General features: G+C 48.0%; 2 protein-coding genes across 8 annotated transcripts in view; both read right to left on the bottom strand.

Moving 5' to 3' along the window:
- The window catches only part of ZBTB7C (zinc finger and BTB domain containing 7C), a 310,798-nt gene that overhangs the window by 108,164 nt on the left and 178,647 nt on the right, over positions 1-23,987 (bottom strand). Inside the window, exon 1 of one of the 6 annotated variants that reach the window (XM_050768149.1) lies at positions 968-1,374. The exons of the other annotated variants lie outside the window; for them this stretch is intronic. The gene's annotated coding sequence lies outside the window, so the exon portion shown is untranslated. Of the gene's footprint in view, positions 1-967; positions 1,375-23,987 lie in introns of those variants that run through there. 6 annotated transcript variants of the gene reach the window in all.
- The window catches only part of IER3IP1 (immediate early response 3 interacting protein 1), a 1,095,035-nt gene that overhangs the window by 996,239 nt on the left and 74,809 nt on the right, over positions 1-23,987 (bottom strand). The window lies entirely within an intron of this gene.

Raw genomic sequence — 23,987 nt, 5'->3', positions numbered from 1 at the left:
TGCACCCGACGACGCTCCATGCTACGCGCAGGGTGGGCGGCGGGGGCTGTGGGTGCTGGGATGGGGGGAAGCTCTCTCCATCGTTCTTCCCAGGCCAGCCCTGCGGCGGCTGCGCCCGCCTGCAGGAACTCAGGCGCTCCAGAGGGTGACGCGGGCCCGGGCGCCCGCGGGAGTAGGGACGCACGGGGTCAGTACTTACGCGCCACCCACACCGGGCCGCCTCCGGAGCTGGAAGACTTGCCTTCCAGCTCGACTCGCCTGCTCGGGTGGGAGTGCTCCCCATCCACTCACCCCCAGGTTGGCGCTCAGGGAAGGGCCCCCCACGCACCCAGTTCAGCCCGCGATTCAAGCCCAGGGACCTGACGGGACTCCCGCCCCTCGCCGAGCTGGACTTCTGCCAATCGCTCCTTTAATTTCCACTCGTATCGCCGGACCTCGACTTTAGCCAAATTGCCATGGCTTTTGTCCCCCCTCCCACCCGCCCCCAAGTTTTTCATCTGACGCTCGGGAGAACCAAGCATTCTTGGGGGAGACAATTTAAACTACCAATGTACACCCGCAACTCCCTCTCGGAGTGCCCTTACGTTCCTTCCGCTGGCCCCTCGCCCCAAAGGAGCCCGCTGGCGTGGGCCAGCGGTAATGGGGCAGCGGCAAGAGTTGCTCTCTGCAGAGTTCCAGATCCTCTCTCCTATTTCGGGGGAGGTGCGCAGCCCCACGCCCCGCAGGAGCTCCGGCGAGGCGGGGGTTTGCACGCCTTGCGGACGCCGCCACCCGCGCCAGCCGGAGCCGCCCCGCGGCCACCCGGCCACAGGGTCCCCGCAGCGTGTAGCGAGAATGCCCGCAGCGCCCGAGCTCTCCCGGCCGCCCGGAAGGGCTTCCTCCCCACCCCCTCCCCACGGCCCGGCCGCTGGGCTCCCCAGAGCCCCGATCCCAGCCTCGAGGCAGTCCGAGTTCGACGCAGACCCACCTGGCCGCCCGGGGGACGCCGCGCTGGTGCCCGGGCAGTGTCCTGAGCGCCGCCAGGGTCCCAGGCTGGGAATCCACGCGGCCGCGCTGCTCGGGGGAGCCTGCTGCAGCCGGCGGGAGGTTGTCATTGATTCGTGCTGGGCGAGTTAAGCCATTCCAGGAGTGGTTTTGAGCGAGCACTCCCTCCCCTCCCTCCAACCAGAAGTATTTGGCCGGGAGCCCCTTTGGTCCACCTGTACTGTCAAGCGCAGGACAGGACGATCTCACCACTCGCGCTTTACGCTTCACTTTATGACACCAAATTAAGCTCTTTGGAAAAGGTAAAGCAGAAATAAAGGCAAGGGCGGTGGAGGAGCTTTTCTTGATTTTCTTTTCCCCTCTTTTCTCCCGGGTTCCTCCGTTTTGTTTTTTGTGGGTTCCCCCCCCCTTTCTCTAGTACTTCATAAAATGACTTACCACTTATCTCAAAGCAAGGGAGGCTTTTTATTATTATTGTTTTATTCAATTCAGCGTGTCTGTCTTTTTAGAGGCAATTTTATTTCCATTTGCCTGAAACCTAAGCCCAATAAAATTACTAGAATTATATGTTTTCTCCTTACAGGGTCGTGAGTGTAACTTAACCAAATCAAACACTGCACAGCAATCCTTTAAGTAACAAAAAAAGAGGGAGTGCAGGAAGTAACCACAGAACTGCAGCTCCCTCCTCCGCTGGGGGTCATGAGACCTTGTGGGTAGGACCCACAGACACCCCTTCCCCTCAAACAAACACATATCACGCAGGCTGACTCAGAAATGCCAACCGGAGGTTCCAGCAGCCCACACTGGGGTGGGCCAGCCACCAATCACAGAGGTGTGGCCAAACACCCTCTCCCAGGCCTTTCCTTCAAACCTCACACAAACTTTCCCTTCAAGCCTTCTTAAAAACTGCCACCTGGGAGGCTCTAGCCAGCTGGGTGCTGTCAGGCCTCTTTTACCCTGGAACTGACTGGTCACCTGGAGGAAATAACCATTAACGCCTTGATACCTCTGCTGACTGTTCTCAGAAATGGGGGGAGAGCCAGGGGAGCGAATCTTTCCTGTTGATCATCTTCCCCCCGTGTCATGGAAAACAAGCACAAAACAAAGGAGTCCAATGAGGTGCTTGGCCTTCCGTGGCCTCTGCCACTCTTCCTGGGCAGGCCATGAGCCTTAAAGCATCCTGAAACCAGAAGTAAATCTCAAAGGTACATTGGCCATGAAGGTCCAGGGATGAGGTTGTGATTTGCAGAATCCCAGAAAGATGGTACAGACAAAACTATCTCCTCCAACAGGTGCCCCTTGCCTGAAATGCCAATGTTACAGATTCATTCCTTCTTGGGATATGCCCTGCAGGAAGCCTGCCCCAGAGAGGCAGGCAAACTTGCTTCAGGAAGGCAGGAAGGGTCAGGTCTGTCTCTGTGGTTCCCTGTAAAACTGTGAATACCCACCGCTGCAGGCAGGGGAGTAGGCGTCGCCACAATGGACTAGAATGCATCTGTCAGACTCTCCATGCTGTGGAAAGAGGGCTGTGGACTGCTGCGCCAGGGGAGAGAGAGGCTGGGCGGCCAGGATGTGGTGGGAAGAGGCTGCTAGGTCAGGGAATTGGGTGCTGAAGGGAAGAAGCGGGGGTGCTCCATCAGAGCAGGTGGACAGTTTCCAAGATTGGATGACTCCATAGCTTTTTATCAAAAACCAGGTACTCCCGGAACACCCAAGCCAAAGACTGAGAAGTCAAATCCCTTTGTCCACAAAGGCACTAGTTAAATATCCAATGAAGCGTAACTCCACACTCCACTCCCAGACCCAGGAGGTAAAGGTGCCAACACATGACCTGGATGGAATCAGTATGAATCCAGAAGTGTTTGCTGAGTGCCCATAAAGGGTTTGCCTCAATGGCCTGGGTGGAGGTGGGGTGGGTGCAGTGCAGTGCCTACCTTGGAGCCTCTCATCTTGTGGAGCAGATAAAGCACAGGCGGACTGGACAGTGGGGCAAGGTGCATCCACCACCCCGTGGGTGCATAAGGAACAGGGCAGTGCTTTTGCAGAGCAGTTAGTAAGGCAGGCTCACAGGGACCGGGCTCCAGGAGGAGTGAGGTTGTCTGGCCTGGAAGATGGTGCTGCAGGGAGCAGGAGAGGAGGGCATGTCAGGTGGGGGAGTGGAGGCAAGAGGGGGAGTCACGGAGGAAAGCCAGCAGCTGGCCTGGCTCAGAGGGTTCTCTCAGTGGTTACGACGACAGGAGGGGGTCTATGGGGTAGAGCCAGTTTATGGGTACAGCTTCCGGCTGAAAGGAAAGAGTACAGGGCAGGGCCTGATTTGGAGAGGAGGAAGGATGGGAGCACCTCTTCAAATCCAGCTGGAGCGGGATGTGGGAGGGAAGCTGTAGGGAGGGGTGTGCAGAGTTGAGGTGCCCAGCCCAGCCTACCCCTAGGCGGCTCCTCCTAGCCAGGGCTCCAGACCCTGGACTGGAAGGAGTGTCTGGGTAGGCTATGGGTGGGGCCAGGGCCAATGATATTGCAGCCAAGAGCCTGGGGAGAGCTGGCTGCTGTCCAGCCCACCGGCTGGGTCCTGCAGTGGACAGTGAATGCCACTCCTCCCTCCCCCTAATCACTGTGTGTGTGTGCCCTGCTGGGACACACCCTTTGGAATGGCTCTGGGCACAAAGTGGGGAGCGCCGCCCCACCAGCTCCAGCCTCCCTCGGTGCCAGCTGCCTCCTGGGAACAGGAACATAAAGCAGTCTCAGTGGAGTGGGTGGGGAGAGGGGGCTGGGGGAGGCTCCCAAAGCCACCCACAGAAGGGGCTCTGGGTGCACCAGACTCCAGATCTGAGTGTGCATTTCCTTTTGGGTCTGGGTTCCTTCCTAGGCCCTCTTTGGCCTCCTCCTTCTCCTCCTCCTCAGCTCCCTTCCTCCAGCCCTAGCCCTTCTCAGCCCCTACCTCTGGCTCCCCGCCTTCCCAGTTCAGGTCAACCAGAGCACGTGGAAGCCCTCTGGCTTCACAGGGCAAGGCTGCCCCGACTTTCACAGCTGGCTCCAAACTCAACAACTCACTCGTGTTCCAGTGAGGATGAAAGCTCCTACTTCAACCACCAAGCATGGCTCAGGAGGCTAAACAGAAGCACATAAGCAAACATGCTACTGTCTTAACTTGAAACCTCAGCAGGGCCTAGTCATCGGCTGGGGTTGTGATGTAGGCACACAACAGCTTTGTGCCCACAAGCACACACAGATACAGAGTGTCTGCACACATGTGCATAAACAGGCAGACACATGTATGAGCTCTGTGATCTGCAGAGAGTAATACTAATATTGATGAGGGCCTCTGCCCTTACTCCTTGCAACCACACGGTGAGGTAGATCTTGTTATTTCCTCCATCTTACTGATAAGGAAACTGGGGCTCAGAGAGGTTTCACAACTTGTTTAAGGTCCCACTGCCTGACATATGATAAAACTGGACATCACACTCCATCTTTGTGATTCTGGTGACCCAAGGCAACCCTGGGGTTCAAGCTCTGGCTCTTTGTCTGGTTCATACAATTGGTTTCCTAAGGGGCAGTGTGGTTTGCTGATGCATGCCTCAGTTTCTCCTTCTGAACAAGCAGAGTAATGACTCTTCCTGAACCCGAGGGTATTGTTAGGCAGAAGGAGGCTGAGATGGAGGTTGGCCTTTGGTAGAGTGCTGAAGCAAGTCATCCTACAGGATGTGCAGACACAGGATGAGTGGTACTCAAGCCAGAAACTCAGCGCCACCCTTGCTGCCTCCCTCTCCTTCCTGGCCCCCACCCCCGCCCCCAGCCAAACCATCCACCAGCGAGTCTGTCTCTAAAATAGAGCTCGAACCTACCCTCTTCCTGCCACCTCTGCCACTGCCGCCCTTGGCCGAGCCTCTATCCCCTCTCACCTTGACTTCTGCGGGCACCTCCTAAGTGGTCTCTCTGCCCCATTCCTGTCCTGCTCCTTCAGCCCAAAGCCACACGACTGCCAAAGCAATCCACTTAAAACAGGTATCTGGTCCTGTCATAGGGCACTTACATGCACTTTATACTACTCACCATAGCCTGCAAGGCCCTTCTCTCGCCAAACTCCCCGCACCCCATACTTCAATCACAGACAGGCACCCCTCCTTCCTTCTCCTTCCTGCTGTGGGACTTGGCTTATGCAAATTTCCCAGGCTGAAATGCTCCCCCAACTTTGGGTCTTGCAGGAATGTCACCTCTTCAGAGAGGGCTTTCCTGACCACAGATAAATTAGGATCTTGTAGCCCATTATCTAGCTCAGACCCTTGATCAAAGGATTCATGCTTGCATTGATTTTATTATTTGACAGTCCCTCCCACTAGAATGTAGGCTACTTGAGGGCAAGGACCCACGCATCTTTTCTTACTGTATCGTGTCTGGTATGTCATTGGCCCCAGGCAGGTATGTGTGGAACAGGTGTTTATTGACAGAATCCTAGATCTGGGAAACAGAAGGACTGGATCTTGTCTTGATGAAATTCTTCCATTGTAGAGAAAATTTGTGAACCAGCGGGGAAAATAATAGGCTAATATTTATGGCATCATGGTGGCATGGGCAGTGGGTCAGTCTTTCTTTTGCTGGAGTGAAGATTTCACACTGTATTTAACAGGCTCCACCTGTCATTCCTCCTTGTATTTCTTGGATGCTCAACAAATGTTTAATTGAATTTTGAGGAAAACTGAAAGAAAATGCAACCAGTTCAAGGGAGGAGGGACATACCAAGCATTTTCCTTTGTGGCCCCTCTGGCTTCCTGTCCAATCACAGGCTACGACCTCACCGTTCTGAAGTCCACTGTTTGTATATTAGCACCTGTGGATTGTAATGGCATGGCTCTATCACTTTCATCCACAGATCAGATTTTATTGAAATGTATTAAATGGCAATTTGAAATAACAATACATTGCTGTTTAGCATCGAGAACAGACAGGGAGCCACGAACTGAAGCTAAGCTACACTTTAACAGCCCTTTATATGGTCACTGAGTTTACCCAAATCTGTTAGTTGCCAAGGCTACATACATTTCTGCTACTGTGTTTTAGGGGGGCGACCCAGCCATTTGGAACCTATCAGCCATTTGCCAAACCCCATCAAACTCCTCCACTTCTTCCAGAACATAATGATGATGCAGAGAAACGGAGTCCTTTGGCCTTACTGGCCTTTGGCTGCCCTGTCCTGCAGGGGCTGCAAGGTAAGGAAGGGCAAGGAGCTGTGGCCCCAGAGGGAGGACTGGGTGCTGGCAGAGCCTGCCTCCCATTTAGGAGCACTCGGAGACCAGCCAGTGCTTGTCCGAGGCCCTGGGGAACCTCCGAGGAGGGGGTGTGGGCCAAGCACAGGTGCTGGGTTGTTCTCTCTGCGGGAAAGTACCCTGCCAGGCTGGGGTGCAGGGCAGGGCTCCGAGCCTGGCTGGCTGCACAGTAGGCTGTGCAGGGTCCCAGCCCTCTGCTCACAGCCTGAGGGCCCCAGGGCTGCCAGGGCCTCGCCCTCCTCCCAGACTGTATCAGGTAACACCATCAGGCACCCACTGTGGGAGGAGGGGAGGGTGCCAGGCAGGAGCTTCAGCTAAGCCTGGCTTGTGGGGAGGAGTGGGGGGTGGCTGGGCCTGTCACCATGGATCCCAGAGGAGGAGGGCTTGGTCAGAATTTGGTCAAGGTGGGATAGTGGCAGGAAAGGGGGTGGCACCACTAGCTAGGGGAGGCAGATTCCCTCTTATCTTCCTTCCTCCCTCCCTCCTTCCTCCACTCCTCCCTCTCTCCCTTCTTGACTCTTCCTTCCTATTCACCTTCCTTCTCCCTTCCTCTTCCTTTCACTCCTCTCTCCCTTCCCTTCACAGGCATGTACTACCTATTCTGTGCCCCACGCTACTCCAGGCTTTGGCTATAAAGTGGTGAACAATCCACATGGTCTCCACCCTTATGGAGCTGACCTTCTTCTAGAAGGGGAAAGATAATAAACAGATAAACATCTACCATGAACTCAGGTGGGTGAGTCCAGATCATTTAGCCCCATCCTTAGGCAAACCACTTTTCCATCTACAGCAGCCTCTCACCTCATTTGCTTCCCACCCTCAGGGGCCAGGAGCAGCATTATAGCTCCCATACACAGTGAGGAAGTGGGGCTGAGGGTGGGGAGGCGACTTGCCCGAGGTCACACTGGGGGCACAGGTAGAGCTGCTGCAGTGGAACCTTGGCCACCTGCCTCCCAGGAGAGTGCTCCCTTCCTCCAGCAGGGTCACTGGCACTTACCTCCAAAGCAGGAGAGATTTAATTCTGTGCTTCTAAAGACACTTTCTGTTTTTAAGAAAATATTTATGCACAGAAAACTAAGAAAAAAAATGCACTAAGAACCTTACCCTAGGACAAACAACTAATTCATTTTATATTAAATTAGCACTTACTGTGTGTAAGCCAGGATCCCTGAGGGTCTAGGCAGCCCCAAGAGCTGAGGTCTGGCTACATGGTGCAAACTGTCACCATGACCCACAATCCCTTTGTCAGCTCCAAAGAGCTGACAAAGACTCTCTCCTTCAATAAACCTTAGACAGGTTTCTCTGAGCCCCTCTTGTCCTTGGGCCCTGTCTTTGGCCGGCCTAGTCCAGTTTTAACAAAAATGCTGCTAAGTCAGGTTAGCAAGAATCCCCCATCCCTTGATATCTAATCATCTTGACCTGCTGGCCTGCCTTCTGCAAGAATCCTGTTAAGTCAGTTCAGCGAGGATCCCTTTACCTTTGATGTCTCCTCTTGGTAATTTTCCATCCACTCACCACCCTCTGCATCTTGACTATAAATCCGTACTTGTCTTTGTATTTGGTGTTGAACCCGCATCCCTCTCCCCTATTGCAGTCTGGCTCAACTCTGAATATCACAAGGACAAGCGGGGGTACCCCTATGCAATAGTTCTGAATAGTCTTTAGGCCAGGAGCGGTGGCTCACGCCTGTAATCTTAGCACTTTGGGAGGCTGAGGTAGGCGGATCACTTTAGGTCAGGAGTTGGAGACCAGCCTGGCCAACATGGTGAAAGCCCCGTCTTTACTAAAAATACGAAAATGAGCAGGACATGGTGGCGCCTGCCTGTAATCCCAGCTACTTGGGAGGCTGAGGCAGAAGAATCGCTTGAAGCTGGGAGGCGGGGGTTGCAGTGAGCCAAGACTGTGCCACTGCACTCCAGCCTGGGCGACAGAGCGAGACACCTTTTCAAAAAAAAAAAAAAAAAAAGAAAAAAAAGAAAAGAAATTTTTTACCATCTTAACAACTACATAAACAAAACTTTTCCTCTCTCTCTTTTTTTTTTTTTTTTTAGACAGGGTCTCACTTTGTCACCCAGGCTGGAGTGCAGTGGCACAAACAGGGCTCTCTGCAGCGTCAACCTCCCAGGCTCAAGTAATCCTCTGATCTCAGCCTCCCAAGTAGCTGGGACTATAGGTGCATGCCACCATGCCTGGCTAATTTTTGTATTTTGTTGTAGAGACAGGGTTTTGTTATGTTACCCAGGTTGGTCGCAAATTCCTGAGCTCAAGTCATCTGTCTGCCTCAGCCTCCCAAAATACTGGGATGACAGGTGTGAGCCACCGCACCAGGCCAATTTTTTTCTTTAATAGTTATGTTGCTGTGACTTGGACAGCCTCAGATTTATCACTGCACCCCTGACCTCTCACTCAGGACTCCAAGTGTGTGTCCTTGAAGCCTTTGTCTTCACTCCCGATTGAGGGATTGGGCAGTCCATGGGTGAGTTCCACTCCTGAGGAAATCCAGTGCTCCAGACGATAGTCCACTGAAGGACACATTTTCATTCTTAAGATTCTGACTGTGCTCTCTGAGGCTGGGTTACAGTCCCAGGTTTCTTAGGTTGAAAGGTACTTATGTGAGAAAGAATCTTCCTGGATGGACATCTTCTTGGCTCTTTTCATTAGAGATTCATTCCCTGACCCTTGAGAGGGGGCATTCCTGGTTCTTTGGGTAGGCCTCTACTTTAGAATCTGGGTTAGAGACTCAGGCAAACTGAGACTGCGTTGGAGTCCCAGGCATCTTTGTTGGGGAGAAGTCATTAGTTAATAACGTGGGAACTTCTCAGTGGACTGGAAACCGTCTTCTGGAAGCCCTGCTGACTATACGTCCCACAATAATGGCAAAAACTGTCTGCTTCCTTTCTTATTGGCATAATTTACTGGATAACCTAGAACTTCAATGACTTACAACTGGCCCCTCAAAGGCTCGTCCCTTCCCATTGCTTTCAATCCTTTCTCCTCCTCTTACCACCCTCATCTTCCCTTCAGCTCTCTGGGCCCTTCAGCATGTCCCCTTTGCCATCTCTCTGCTCACCATTGACACTTCAGCCCCTCAACTCTCTGCAGTCATTTGAACTTTAGACCCCTGTCCTGATTGCGGGTCTCAAGGGACTCAGGGAATCCCTGCTAAGCAACTACATATCAGGGCAAAAGAAAATCTTAAAAGTCTCCTCCACAAATATTGGTAAAAAGCTTTAGCTGTCTTATTGAGCAGGCGACCTTAACTTATCCCATCTGTCAAAACGCAATTCAGATAAAAAGAGGAAGTGGGGCAATAACAAGAGCCAATGATGATATAGATATAGACCAGTGAGCTTTGTATTACTCTGTTTACGTAACTCATGGCTAAAATTTCAGAATAAAAGGTGAAATAGATGGTCTCTATTTGTGTCTATCTGTATGTTTATGTGTGCATGTATGCATGTATATGTGATATTTTTCTACCTCTGGATAGTATTACCAAATTAATATATAAAATATTTTATGAGACCTCTATTCAAATTGGCTTAAATTAAATATACCTTAAGATCTCAGAAATATAGAAACTAATCCAAATGTTTTTCAAGTTCATGTGATGTAGGTAAACCATTGGAAAGTGAGAATAATTTAATATTGCTGGTTTCATAAAATCAGCCATATCTTTTGAGTTATCAACATTGAGTATAATACGATTATACATTTTGTATTTAACTTTTTCCTAGGTTTTTTGCTTTTGTGATTTTTTTGTTTAGATACTTGCCTAAAATGCATGTGTTGTAAAAATAGAAGAGGGAAATAACTTGAGATGATGGCTAGCTTTGTCTAGTGTATTGTGAAATTTTGATAAAAAATTCAAGCATATGTGTCAAGAACATGTGTATTAATTTAAGTGGGATAGAAGTTTTATAAATGGACATTTCAATAATAATTATGTTTCATAATATCTGACTAAAAATTGTTTCCAAAATTTTTTGTAATTTGCAACATGAGACCTATGCTAAATTAAGCAATAGATATTAATTACTAGACCATTTCTAAATAAACTACTGAAACATTAATTACTAAGCATAAGTTTAAGTTTATATACTTTTGGCTACTTATTTTTATCTAGTACAGAGAGGCTATCTGTTTTTGGGTATGTTAATAAACTTATTTTTGCCACCTGAAGAACTGTACTATGATACAACACATACCTATAAAAAATGTAAAATGATATATTCATAAAATTTGCTAGTCTGCTAGATAATCCTGGCATATGACAGACAATTTGCAATTGCCTACCTCACATTCTAAATAAAATCTTGATCTAGAACTGATTTTTAGATTTTCCAGAAGGCCTCTGGGAAATCTCAAAAAAATTTTTCTTTCACCTTGTAAAAAGAGATATTAAAAAAAATTAGGCTTATGTTAATGTTAAATGTTATTTGTATAAATATTTCAGAAATTGTATAAACTTCCAAGAAAATTTTCAGTACACTTGCTGTTGATATGTCCTGGCATAATGTTATCAGTCATAATTTTGGTTATTGTTTAAAACACCATGTGCCACAGAAATCACCAAATTTCCTTGTCAAACACACTCTCATCAGATTAACTATGGCCATTTTAAGTCTCTTGTCCTCCACTGATACTTTCTGTTTTATTCTGATTGTTCTCTGAAAGTGTTTTCCACCAACTACAGGCCAGAGTACTTTGTCTTCAATAATCAGGGACTATGCCAGATAGTCTAGGGTACAGGCTTTTGATGGGGTTGCTTCAGTAATTTTTATTTTTGTTTATTTTTTATTTTTATTAATTTATTCTTTTTGAGACAGAGTCTCACTCTGTCACCCAGGCTGGAGTGCAGTGGTGCCATCTTGGCTCATTGCAACCTCCGCCTCCTGGGTTCAAGTGATTCTCATGCCTCAGCATCCCAAGTATATAGGATTACAGGCATATGCCACCATGTCTGGCTAATTTTTGTGTTTTTTGTAGAAAAAGGGTTTCATCATGTTGGCCAGGCTGGTCTCGAACTCCTGACCTGAAGTGATCTGCCTGCCCCGGCCTTTCGGAGTGCTGGGATTACACGCATGAGCTACTGCACCCAGCCCTGCTTCGGTAATTTTTAAACTATACCACTGAACTTAATCCAGATTTCCAAACTTCTGGTTGACAGGTTCTTAAAACTGCTGACCCAAGATGAAGCAGAGCAAGAGTTAATTACATGGGACTGAATGAACGGATGAAGGATAACTATTGTTTTTGCTTGAATATGATTGCCAGCTTTCAGGAACCTCTTTTCCTTTTCTCTTAAGCTATCTGTGAACTCACAACAGTTTACATTATATATACACACACACACTCACACACACATACATGTATATATATATACACACACATATATACATATATATATATATATATATATATATATATATATATATTTTTTTTTTTTTTTTTTGAGAGGGAATCTCACTCTGTCACCCAGGCTGGAATGCAGTGGTGCAATCTCGGCTCACTACAACCTCTGCCTCCCGGGTGCAAGCCATTCTCCTGCCTCACCCTTTGGAGTAGCTGGGATTACAGGCACGCCACCACACCTGGCTAATTGTTCTATTATTAGTAGAGACGGGGTTTCACCATGTTGGCCAGGCTGGTCTCAAACTCCTGACCTCAGGTGATCCGCTCACCTTGGCCTCCCAAAGTGCTGGTGTTACAGGCATGAGCTGCCGTGCCTGGCCAATGATGCTTTTTTAAAACAGAAATGAAGCATTTCTCTTTTTCTCCCTGCCTAACCCCTCCAGAATTCAAAATTCTTTTTTTGAGCAGGGGTGGGGAGTTGGAGGGACAAAGTTTTGCTCTGTCACCCAGGCTGGAGTGCAATGGTGTGATCTCAGCATACTGCAACCTCCACCTCCTGGGTTCAAGTCATTCTCCTGCCTCAGCCTCCTGAGTAGCTGGGATTACAGGTACCTGCCACCACAGCTAACTTTTTTTTTTTTTTTTTTTGCATTTTTTAGTAGAGATGGGGTTTCACCATGCTGGCCAGGCTGGTCTCGAACTTCTGACCTCAGGTGATATGCCTGCCTCAGGCTCCCAAAGTGTGGGGATTATAGGCGTGAGCCATTACACCTGGCCAGAAATTCTTATCAAATGTTCTCATCTTCATGGAATATATTTATTTGCACAAGTTCAATAAGAATCTGTCCTCCTTCTAAAAGGACATGATGGGAAATACTGGTTATATAACCAAGGCGTTCACTGGAATGTCATATTTGAAACTGATGCATTAGATATGACCAGACAGTCTTAAGGAACTGAAGTGGACTTGACGGACCCAGTGCTTACAATACCTTCTAGGGAAAGCCAGCCTGGTACCTGACTTACAGTGTCCTCAGCATTACAGATGAGTAAAGAAGGTCACTTCCTGCCAGGCCCAGGAGGCTTAGGGTATTTTGGGAACTTCAGGAAGAGAAGATTTACCCAAAATCTGTAGGTGCTACAGGCAAAATCTGGTGATGAGTTCTTGCCTTGCCTTCATAGCTTTCAAAGGTACAATCTGAGATTCCTTATGAAAAGTTCCAGCAAAGCAAATTTAAAAAGGCCTATGTGATCAATTACCATTCTTGCTGCACTTATGTAAGTAATCAGGCCAAAGGTAATGAGACCAGCCTTATTTTATAAAGAACAAGAATCTTACTTTGATTATCTTTGAACCAAAAGAGGAGTGGCTATGAAGAGAAATTTTATAGAAATTTTGACAGAAAACTATAGCACACTCTTGTGGGTTATCAGATTCCTGTCCTGTTCATTGGCTATGAGGTTTTCTTATCCACCTATAAATTAGATTAGATCCTGCCAGCTAACACATTCTGTTAGTGCCCACTTTCCCCTTTGCTAGGTATTTAACTAGGAGGAGGAAGGGTAGTAACAGGGATGGGGAAGATGAGGGCAGGTCTATGTGTGTGTGCATGCGTGTGTGTGTGTGTGTGAGCGTGTGTGAGCGTGCACCTGTGTGTGTGTGCATGTGTATGTGCGTGCGCAGGTGTGTGTGTGTGCGTGCACATGTGTGTGTGCATGTGTGTGCGTGCACGTGCACATGCTCATCTGTATGCATGTATGCTCATGTGGGTGTAATGTGTGAGGAGCCACAGTGAGTAGAGGGTTCAGAAGCTGGGCTGGGTGGCTGACTGCTAGATGGGGAAGGGGTGAGCACAGCAGTTTCGGTGTTATTTCAACACCAAACAGGGCTCTGACACCCTCCAGGAAAGCATCTTCTCTAGCTGGCTGCAGTATACTGAGGCAGAGATTAGCCTCACCCCTAGTGCTAGTCAGTGTGCCACTGCCAGGAGACAGTGAGTACGGCTGAGCCAATCCACAGCTCTTCCCCATCTAGCAATGTGAGGCCAAGACAAACCGCCAGGGTAGTAGGTCAGAACAATGACTTTCATCCCACTGCAAGGCCAGTGAGACAAGAACCATCTGTCTTGCCAATAGGCCAAGGTTAGGCTTGTATGATGGATAGGGGAACAGGACAGAACTAAATGGCCCCTACATAGATCAAAACAATGATCAAAACAATGATAACAAAATAATCATAATGGTGGCAAGCATTGTGCTAAGAACTTTACATGCATTATTTCTTCTTCTTCTTTTTTTATTTTTTTTTGAGAAGGAGTCTCACTCTGTTGCCTAGGCTGGAATGCAATGGTGTAATCTCGGCTCACTACAACCTCTACCTTCTGGGTTCAAGTGATTCTCTTGCCTCAGTCTCCTGAGTAGCTGGGATTAGGGCACGCGCCACCACGCCTGAGTAATTTTTATATTTTTAGTAGAGATGAGGTTTCACCAGGTTGGTCAGGTTGGTCTCAAACTCCTGACCTTGTGATCCACCCGCCTCAGCCTCCCAAAGTGCTGGGATTACAGGAGTGAGCCATGGTGCCTGGCCTGCATGCATAATTTCTTTTAACTGTCACCAACAGTTCCATGAAGTCAGTATATTATTATTCTCTTTTCATAGAATGGCCCCTCAGAGCCAGGATCTGAACTCAGGTCACATTTACTGCCTGTAAAAGTCACTTTAAATCCTGGGGAACTGCATAAGGTGGCTCAGAGTATTTTTGGATTTCAAATGCAGTAGAAGCCGGGCGCAGTGGCTCATGCCTGTAATCCCAGCACTTTGAGAGGCTGAGGTGGGCAGATCACCTTAGGTCAGGAGTTCATGACCAGCCTGGCCAACGTGGCAAAACCTAAAATTAGTAGGTTTTATACTACTAAAACCACAAAAATTAGCTGGGTGTGGTGGCATGCACCTGTAATCCCAGCTACTCAGGAGGCTGAGTTAAGAGAATCGCCTGAACCCAGGAGGCGGAGGTTGCAGTGAGTTGAGATCAGCCACTGCACTCTAGCCTGGGAGACAGAGCGAGACTCCATCTCGAAAAAGAAAAAAATACACTAGGAGAAACCAAAGCAAGGCAGAAGGTAGGATCTGTTAAGCTAATGGAGTAAAACAGACTATGGCCTTGTCGGACGCTGTAGATGCTGTTTCAGGGAATCTCAAAGCAGAGCATAAGTAGCTCTCTGTCTCGCACAGTTAGCAGATTTACCTAGCAGTAAGTTCTAGGACAAATGCAAATTTGAAGTCCCGGATAAAGGCTTTACATCTCACTGATGAAAAGAAGAGGTGCAAGAGCCTGGATTGTGCCATCTAAGGACATGCTGTGCAAGGACTGAAGCATGGTGGCATTTCTCAGTATGTGGATTTCGAATCCTCTGCTAGAATCTCCTGGGCAGATGCTTACAATGCAGACTCCTGGGCCCCAGTTCAGAGCCACTGAGTCAGAATCTGAACTCCAAATCTGCATTTTTCACAGATCTCTAAGGATGCATGCTGCTGACGTGGAAGAAGCGGTGACAATTGGTAACTGATTGGTTTGGCCTTGCTGGTTAGCGGAACCCTGGTTGAGAATCAGTGCCCTCCTTCAGGTGTGTTGTGGCTGGAGGATGGGAGCAGGAGGAGCTTTTCAACTGCTGGATTGCATCTGAAGCATGTTCACCACACTGATCACTTTTAATGGCTGCATAAAATGCCACCAGTGGACAGAGCATGACATACTTAACCACTCCTCTACTCTGGGACACTGGGGCCCTTTCCATATTATAGCTAACATTAGGATGAACATCCTTAGACATATTGCCCTCATATTTTGAATGACTGTCTTAGGTGAGATTCTTAGAAGGATGAAAGGGGGTATGAACATATTCATGGTGCCTAACATATAGCATTAAATTGCATTTTCCACTTAGGCTGACACCTGCACTGTTCAAGAGAGTCCATCTCACCACAGCGCTGCCAGCATTTCAGTCTCCTCACTCTAAAGATAAGGAAATGGAGGCTGGATTGTTGAAGCAACCTGTGACCTGCCCAGAGCTACACACCTAGTCAATGCCAGAACTAAGACCAGAACCCAGGGAGTTCTTGTTCATGGGCCAGGGCGTTTTGTCACTGCTGAGTTCTTCAGTCTCCAATCAGACAGGAGGGAAAAATCAAGCTTGGAACACCATTCTCTCTCTGTTCCAATCTCCCTGCCAGCTCTGACTTCACCCGCTGAACTAGGAGCTCACGTTTCCGTGCTTTTCGTGGTTTCTCTGCCTTGAAAACTGGGCCTCTCTTCTCTCTGCTCGAGCTCCACATCCTCCCTGGGCCCTGCTCTGATCAGTCAGAGGTCATTCCATACTTGCACCGCAGGTCAGATGTAGATATGCGGGTGGGGAAGCAGTGGGACAAAGGTGAGGTGACAGCCAAGGGGAGGGACACAGGCCAGCCAGCCCCGTCACAGGAGGGAAGATAGTGTAGGAGGACGGGTGGGACCAGTTGACAGTGGGCGAGGGGGTGAGTTGGCCTGCCAGTCTTAGGAGTCTGAATATGGTGGGGAGGGTTTCAGTTCACACGTACCCAGCCACGTGCTACTACTGGGACACAGGGTGTTTACATAGGAGAGCTGGGCTCTGGCTTCCACAAGGTCCTTAACAGGGCCTCTGGTGGACTTCAGAGAATCCTTAGATCCCCAGCTAAACCACATGCAAAACTGTACAAGTATGTAAGCATGTTTCTTTTTCTGGGAGACAGCCCATTAGTATTCATCAGATTTTCAAGAAAGTTTATGACCTCTAAAATGTTCAAAAAAAAAATTCAGGTGAAAGGCAGGTTGTCTACTAGAACTATAATCTGTTTGTTGTATGAATTATATATTGTTTTACCTATGGTAGGGAAAGAGAAAATAATCATAGGTGGCATTTCTCAGATAGATGATTGATAGATAGATGATAGAACAGATGATTGATACACGAATAGAACAAACAAATCTACATTTAACAAATAGGTACCATAAAGAATCATTATTCATGCCACCTACATTTCTTATTTTTCCACTGCATGAGAAGAAGATGGTGGAGCTGGGAGGAGGCAGGAAGCCTGGTGCTGAGGTGTTCAGAGCCACTGCCCTCCGCAGATGATCAGAGGCAAAGATAAAGTCTTGGTGTACTGATGAAGTCAGTTAGTGGGAAAACGGGATTTGGTTTCGTAACTTTTCCAGAGCTGTCTCTTGCATAAGATGGGACACACTTGAAAATAATCACGATGAGCCCTTATTGAGCACGTAGTGGGTGTCAGGCACTGTGCTAAGCGCTTTGCAAGTATTATCTTGTTTACTTCTCACCTGGTGGTTTGGGCAGCACTAGAACTTCCATCTCACAAGGGAGGAAATGCAGGCCCAGGGGTGTTAAGTCACTCTCCCCAAAGCACACAGCTGTGAGTGGAACAATGGGTACCTGAAGCGAGGCAGGGTGGATTCCCAGCTGGGGCTTCTGGTGCCTGGGCAAGATACAGCCTTTGAGAGCAGTCATGTTGGGATGTCAGAATCAACCCCATCTTTGTCTTCCACAAAAGGGCTGGACTCTGAATATCAAAACTCTCCTCTTCCCTTTGCCTTTAAAGGCATAGTGAAGCACATACAGTTGAAATTATCCAGGCTAATTGTTCATTAGATGTTATTGAGCATCTAATATGAGCCAGACAACGTACAAAAGGCTTTATAGTCATTTTCTTAATTTCATCATTACAACAAGCTTTTAAGGTGAGGATTAACATGCCCATTTTACAGATGGGGTACTGAGGTACAAGGAAGTTTAGAGGAACTGCCTGAGGTCAGCTAGTAGAGGGAGGGGAGCTAGATTGCACCCACTCTCTTTCTGCTTCTCTGCCCCTCCCTGGGTAATACAGGGTACAAAGGTACAAGGGGATGGCTTCCTTGTTGGGGTCTGCATGATGATTAGGGCATGAGAAAGACCCAGGGAGCTTCCTGCCATGGTCCAAAGGAAAAAAGGGAAGCAAGGAAGAAGGGAAGAAAAGAGAACATGGATGAAACATGGGCTATATGTCAGGCAGTACCAAGATGTTGATGAACGATCCAAATATATTGCTGCAATTTCAAAAGTCTTACAAAAGAGGGGCACTGGCCACTGGCCATAGGCCTGTGAATTGGTCCACCCCGAGCCATTCACTCCAGGATACACTCAGAGGTATGACTACGTCTTTCTGGAATTTGGCCGTGTTCTTTGAGGTCAAAGCTCCTGGCCTCATGAAATGTTCTTGAGAGGTTCAAGTAAATATGGGATACACACTTCGTGAAAATGGTGGTTCCCCGAGTCCTTCCCCTCTCAGGGTTTTGAACTTGGTTCTGGAAGCCCCAGGGCCTAGAAGGCATGAAGCACAGGAGGCTGTAGGACTAGCCAGCTCCCAGGACAGGGTCAGGAAGTGACTAGTGGACAGGGTGATGGCTGTGGCTCAGGGTCATGGCTGGGAAACTCGGAAAGGGAGGACTCTGAAAACTGTGTCAAGTCCAAAGGCCAAAGCTGGATGCAGAGTCTGAGAGGCCTTTGGCAGCGGAACACATAGCCCGTGTTCCCAGTAAGCAAGCAAGGGTTAGGGCTGGGCACAATTCTGGGCATGCGGCCCTGTCACCTGGGGTCCTGACAGGCAGGCATGACCAGGGGTCACAAATTCATCTGAACGGCCAAGAGGTCAATCTAGGTAGGAGGAAGCGGTCTGAGGACAGACCCTAGCTCTCACAGATGATCCAGAGCCTGAGGGATACCTGAGCAGGGGAGGAGCGCTCTGCAGGCAGGGGCACAGCCCTGGGACTGTTCTCTGGCACAGGACAAGGTCTGAGCTGTAACCAGGAAGAGCAGGGGAACCCCAGAGGATTGTAGCCATTGACTGCATACCAAAAGCAAGACCATGCCTACAGCCGTCATTCTTTCATGGCAGTCTCCAAAATATGCCCTGTTCAATTCTTTAAGGGTTCCCTCTCCCGACTTAACAGTCCCTTTGGGTCTGGCATTTTCTTTCATTTTAGAAAATAAAACTTTGTGCTTCTTAAGTCTTGAAAGCAATATAGACACCTTATGGAAAACTTGATGTGTCTAGGACCCTATTATAAAGGCAGTTTTTTTACCCTGTCTTCTTCACTAGCCATTTTATAGTGAGCATCATCTCATAATGCACTCGCCCTCACCCTCCATCCCAACCTTTCCCACTGCCTCATTTGAAGTCTTACCTGCAAGTGCCCCTGGCTGGCATCTGGGTCCTTGATTAAATGAGTCATACTCTGAGCTATATTGCCACTGCTAAACGCTCAAGTCCTAGTCTCTTTATGGGAATTGTTTAAAAGATCTGAAGAAGTCAAGTCTGCATAATAGGAACCCAGAGAAACTCTCACTAGCAATGCCAGTCCTTACCCAGTGCTGCCTCCTAGAGCCCCCAAATGTGGGAAGAGCTGGTGCGCAACTGAATTCTCATTAGCAGTCCCTTACCCTATATTCTCATTTGCCATCTGGTCCCATGTAGGCTTGGAAACTAGAAAACCAAATGTAAAACTGTGCATGAAATAGGAGCAAATAGGCCCCATGTGACAAGGGCCCCAAGGGAGTGTGTTGGGGTATGTATCCTCTGATCTCTTTTGTCACAGGAACATTTGTCCTATGTTCCAAATAAAAATTATTTTATTTTTCTCTCAGGTTCTTGGCTCTGTCCCAGATATAGGAGGTAGCCAAATAAATGAGGATTCCCTGTAACTCTAATATTCCTTACACGTTATATAGGGTTTTATTTCTTTGAAATGTAAACGATTTCCTTCTCAGTGCTGTAACATTTTTTTGGTGTGGTCATCTCATTGCAGGAAGGGGATGCGCCTACATTCTATATTTCACTCCTCCGGGCAGGCTGAAAACTACCACTGATTTAGTGCAAACCAATCTAGGGTTAGACTAGAAAAACCAGATTTTTAGATTTTACTTTATCTCAAATTGAACTGTGTGACTCTAACTAGGTTGGAAATAGAAGATTACTCAGACTGTCAAAGTTGCTGGGCCCTTCACAGACCCTACAGACCCATACTCTCACTTGACCCCTATGGAAGGAGGGTGAGCCCAAGGTTACAAAAGAAGCTGTTGGCTAATCTCCTCCACAAGAGACCTTATGAAATGACTAACAACATCCTGTGTAGGAACGTGTGCATTTAAAACCCACCTTATTCCCAAAAGGATTTGAGCCAGCTTATAAATGCACCTAAAGGGCAAGGTAAACATACGTAAAAAATAAGGAAGAAAAATGGGGCAAAGGAAAAGTAAGAAGGAAGATGGAGCCAGGATTCAGGTCGCATTCAAGATGAATGCCAACAAGACCTGTGCACGTGACACGGCATGGCAATAGACTTAGTACTAAGATGCTGGCAGCCAAGAGGAGGGTGAAATATGCTAGCCCCACAGAGCTACGCTTTTTTTGTTCTTTAGGTCTTATCACTAACCCACAATACGACCCTTTTCTTTTGAGGCATGAGTTTTCCAGGCTGTCAAATGGGCAAATCCTGCCTTGTAGGATCTTTGTGAGGATCCAGTTAGAGCTTGTCTGTGAAGGAAGGCACTCGAAAAGTAAAGTGGGATACACACAAAACTGATCATTTCATTTTCTCGGCTGTGTCCTTGCCATGTATAAAATACTACTCACTTTCCATTGGCTGGTGGAGCCACCAGATTGAAGCTACTATCACTGGTCAAAGTTAATTCTGTATACACATTCTTAAGAACATCAAACACTGCCCAAACAATGGGAAGCCTCATGACACTTCCTACACTCAAATTCCATCCATTTCCCTCATTACACCTTTTTCTCTTTCCTTGCTACAACTGGGAAAAATTAAGGTACTTAGAAAGGAACAGCAGGGAATGTCAAATTTAAGTAAATTTAAGTTCCCCTAAGAACTTTTTTTTTTTCCCTGAGAGCAAGTGATGTTGGATAACAGAGAGGAAAGACCAGGACTGGGGATGGAGAGTCGACTCCATTAGGGATCTCTCTGGCTGCAATTTGGCAGGCACTGTCCCTGCCTGTCACTCAGAGGCTTTCCCCAGCCTTTAGTGTTGGTGGTGGAATAAGGCATCTTCTGAACACAGGCCATAATTTTAGTTGAGAGTGAACCAGTGGTCCAGGGTAGGTGAGCTGTGATTCCAAAGGGTGGGAGCGGGTACAGCCACCAACCCTGGGCAAGCAGGGTTCTCCGGGTGACCTTAGACAGCTTCCTCTATGTGGCTTTTGCCTATAAACTGGGGGTACTCTCTGAGAAGAGCTTTTCAATAAATAAAAGCATTAACAGCAAGAAGAATCATATAAATAACATAGCAATATAAATAGCATAGAAATAACATAGAATAATATAGACAACAGGTTTGGCTTGGGGTTGAACATGAGAAGGTTGCTACGGGGAAAGGGGTCCAGAAATGTCCTTGGGAACTCACTGGTCCTGCAAGGCAATAACAGCTGCCAGAGCCTGCTGACTGTGGGCACATGAGGAAACGGAGACGAACCAATCCCAGCTGGGAACATAATCAGATAAGAAGTGGTCTTCCTGTCTGCGGAGCCCTTCGCACTTCTCAAAGTGACCATTTGACAGTTAATATTATTCTCCCCATTTTACAGAGGAGGAAACAGAGACCCAGTTGGTTACATTACTTGTCAAAATGGCAAGAACCTGGCAGTCCCAGAAGAAAGGCAGCACTTAACAGCAGGGACTCGAAGGCAGACTCTTCATCCTGGCTCTGCCATCACTCACTGTGTGACGTGAGGCAAATGCTTTAGTCTCTCTCTGCCTCAGTTTCCTCATCTGTAAAAGCTGAGTGGATTACCTGAGCTAATATCTGTAAAGTGCTTAGAACACCCGCTGACATATATCAGGTGCTACATAAGCACGCTAAAATAAACACATCAACTCCTAGTGCCTGCCTCTGCGACTCCCAAACCAAAATGGGCCAATGGCAAAATGCTACATGTGTGCCCCATCCTGTGGGAGAAATTCAATCCCACTCAATATCAACTAAGGGTGGTCATTTGGGGGTGGAAAGAGAGGACAGGGCTTGAGGAAGGTGGGGAACAGGTACTTGGCAAACATCCTAGATGCCCTGGGGACCGTCCCTGCTTCCTCTCTCTTTGAGGACTTTGCCAAGAAGGAACACACAGGCTGGATAAATCTGTGCCAAGCAGGAACAAAATGGTATCTGGTCTGGACAAGATGACAAGTTAAATATGCCCAGTTTACCACCAGGGGCAAACACTGGCTCCCAGCCCTGTTCCTCCTTTTTCTCTTTGCTTTTGGTGGATTTGTTTTTGTGGCTGCCAAAGGTGCCTATCAGGAACGACGGGTGATTTGCTTTTGGGCAGGGCTGTGAAGATGTCAGGCAAACAAGTTACCTTTCTCATAACTCTGGCCCTCGCAGGCTATAGGATGACTATGACAGAATGGTGCTTCCTGAAGCCACCGGCACATACACACAGGTGCTGGGTCTAGGATCCAGGAGTCCAGCTTCTAGCCCAGCCCTGCCTCTATGGGGCTGTGTGTTCTTGGGCAAATACTTCTGCCTCCCTGCTCCTTACTGTTCTCCTCAGCAAAATGAGGGTCTTGGAGGGGTGCGGTGGGGGTGATGAACTTGAAAGACCTTTTTGGCTCACATCTGTGAGTTTAGAGGAAGCATTCTGGGGCCAGAGCTATTCAGAATTCTGAATGGCTGTCGGGTGGGCCTACCTTCTCCTAGCTCCTAGGCCCTCTTCTGCAAGACTCCGTTTTTATTATTGATTTGGCAGTGCAGAAGAGTGTCCTATGTTCCTGGCTCAGCCCTGGTGGAAACAGAAGATAGACTCCAAAAGCAGAGGATGGCAAGTGAAGTGTGTCAGGCATGGCCTTCTTTACCTCGCTGCCCTGTCCATCCATCTCGAGGTTTTGAAGGCACCTGGTTTTACTGATAATCTGGGGTGAGCATGAAGCTGCTGGGGGAAGGGAGGAGCTATAGGGGCTGAGGAGATACAGTGTAGGGGAAGGGGATGAAGGCCTGGCCAACTGCTTCACTTCCATCTTTCTCAGCTCCTTCCTCAGAGGGGCAGGGGAGCCAGAGAGTCAAGCCCACTCCTGACCTCAAGGAGCACAATCACATTCCGTGTTTTCCTTTCCCAAAGAGATCAGAAGCTTCTGGAAGGGTAGGGGTCCTGGCTTACCTTTTTTTTTTTTTTTTTCCTTTTCTATTCCCCTTGTCCTAACACATAAAGTGCCTGCACATGTGGTGGTTAAGCACACCAACCCTAGAGTCAGACTGCTCTGGTGTGAATCCCGGTTGTCTTCTACTTAACTGACCTCAGTTTCCTTGTCTTTAAAATGGGAAGAATGATAATTCCTACCTCATAGGGATCTTATGAGGATTCAATAAAGTAATACTTATAGGACATTTAGCACAGGGCCTGGCACTAGGCAGGTGGCCCAGAAAAAGGCTTACCAAGATGAATGGAGCTGAATTGCTTCTGGTCAAAATTCATCATCACAAGAAAGTCACATGCATATTCCTTTCTTGCTACTACAAATCACGCCTACATTAATTTATTCATCAGCTCTGTGTCTACAGATGGTGCAAAGATCAACTTTACCAAAGCCAAGCTCAACTCTCCTAAGTTTCAAAATCAGTGAGGTTCCTGAACTTCTACTACATGCAAAATATTATTTTAATCATTCATTTCAGCCTCTTTCTTCTCCAAATACTTTAATAAAATTGGTAATTATAGCCTGAATGACCCAAATTCCTCCTACTTTCACTTTTTACCAAAGTGCTGCCCCCATCCCACGTGCCAAAGCAGCCAATGCCCAGCAGGCAGGACCCCAGAGGCACGAACATTAGGTTCCCAGAGCACTGGGCAGCCCAGAGCCCAGGGGGCCTCCAGCCCCCAGAAATGCTGGATCTGTGGGGCTGTGGTCTCTTCACACAGTGCCTGGCAGGGCTGTAGGATGACAAGAATCCCTGCAGGAACAGACATGCCTTGGTCTTTTGCAACCTGTTCAGATACTGGTTGAGGGTAATGAATGGAAAAGAGTCACAGCATTAATCGCTCTGATCTGGAGTTGCCAATTTGGCTCATGCTTGGACCCACCTCCAGACCCACAGTCTCTTCCCGCACAATGACTGGGCTTGCTTGAAGTGACCAAAGATGATGCCAGGCTCCGATGGGGATCACTGCTGGCCAACTACCCGGGAGAAACATTTCGCTAGCACACTCAGTGACAAGGAACTAGAATCCCAAGCACTGTGGAAGCCTCACTTCTTCCAAAAGATGCATTAATCCAGCCCTCTTGCTGAGAGCTTGTTCATGCATCTCACCAG

Source organism: Macaca thibetana, chromosome 18 (genome assembly GCF_024542745.1).
Source record: "Macaca thibetana thibetana isolate TM-01 chromosome 18, ASM2454274v1, whole genome shotgun sequence".
Classification (NCBI taxonomy): domain Eukaryota; kingdom Metazoa; phylum Chordata; class Mammalia; order Primates; family Cercopithecidae; genus Macaca; species Macaca thibetana.
Note: the sequence above shows the minus strand (reverse complement) of the source record. Positions and strands in the feature narration are given on the sequence as shown.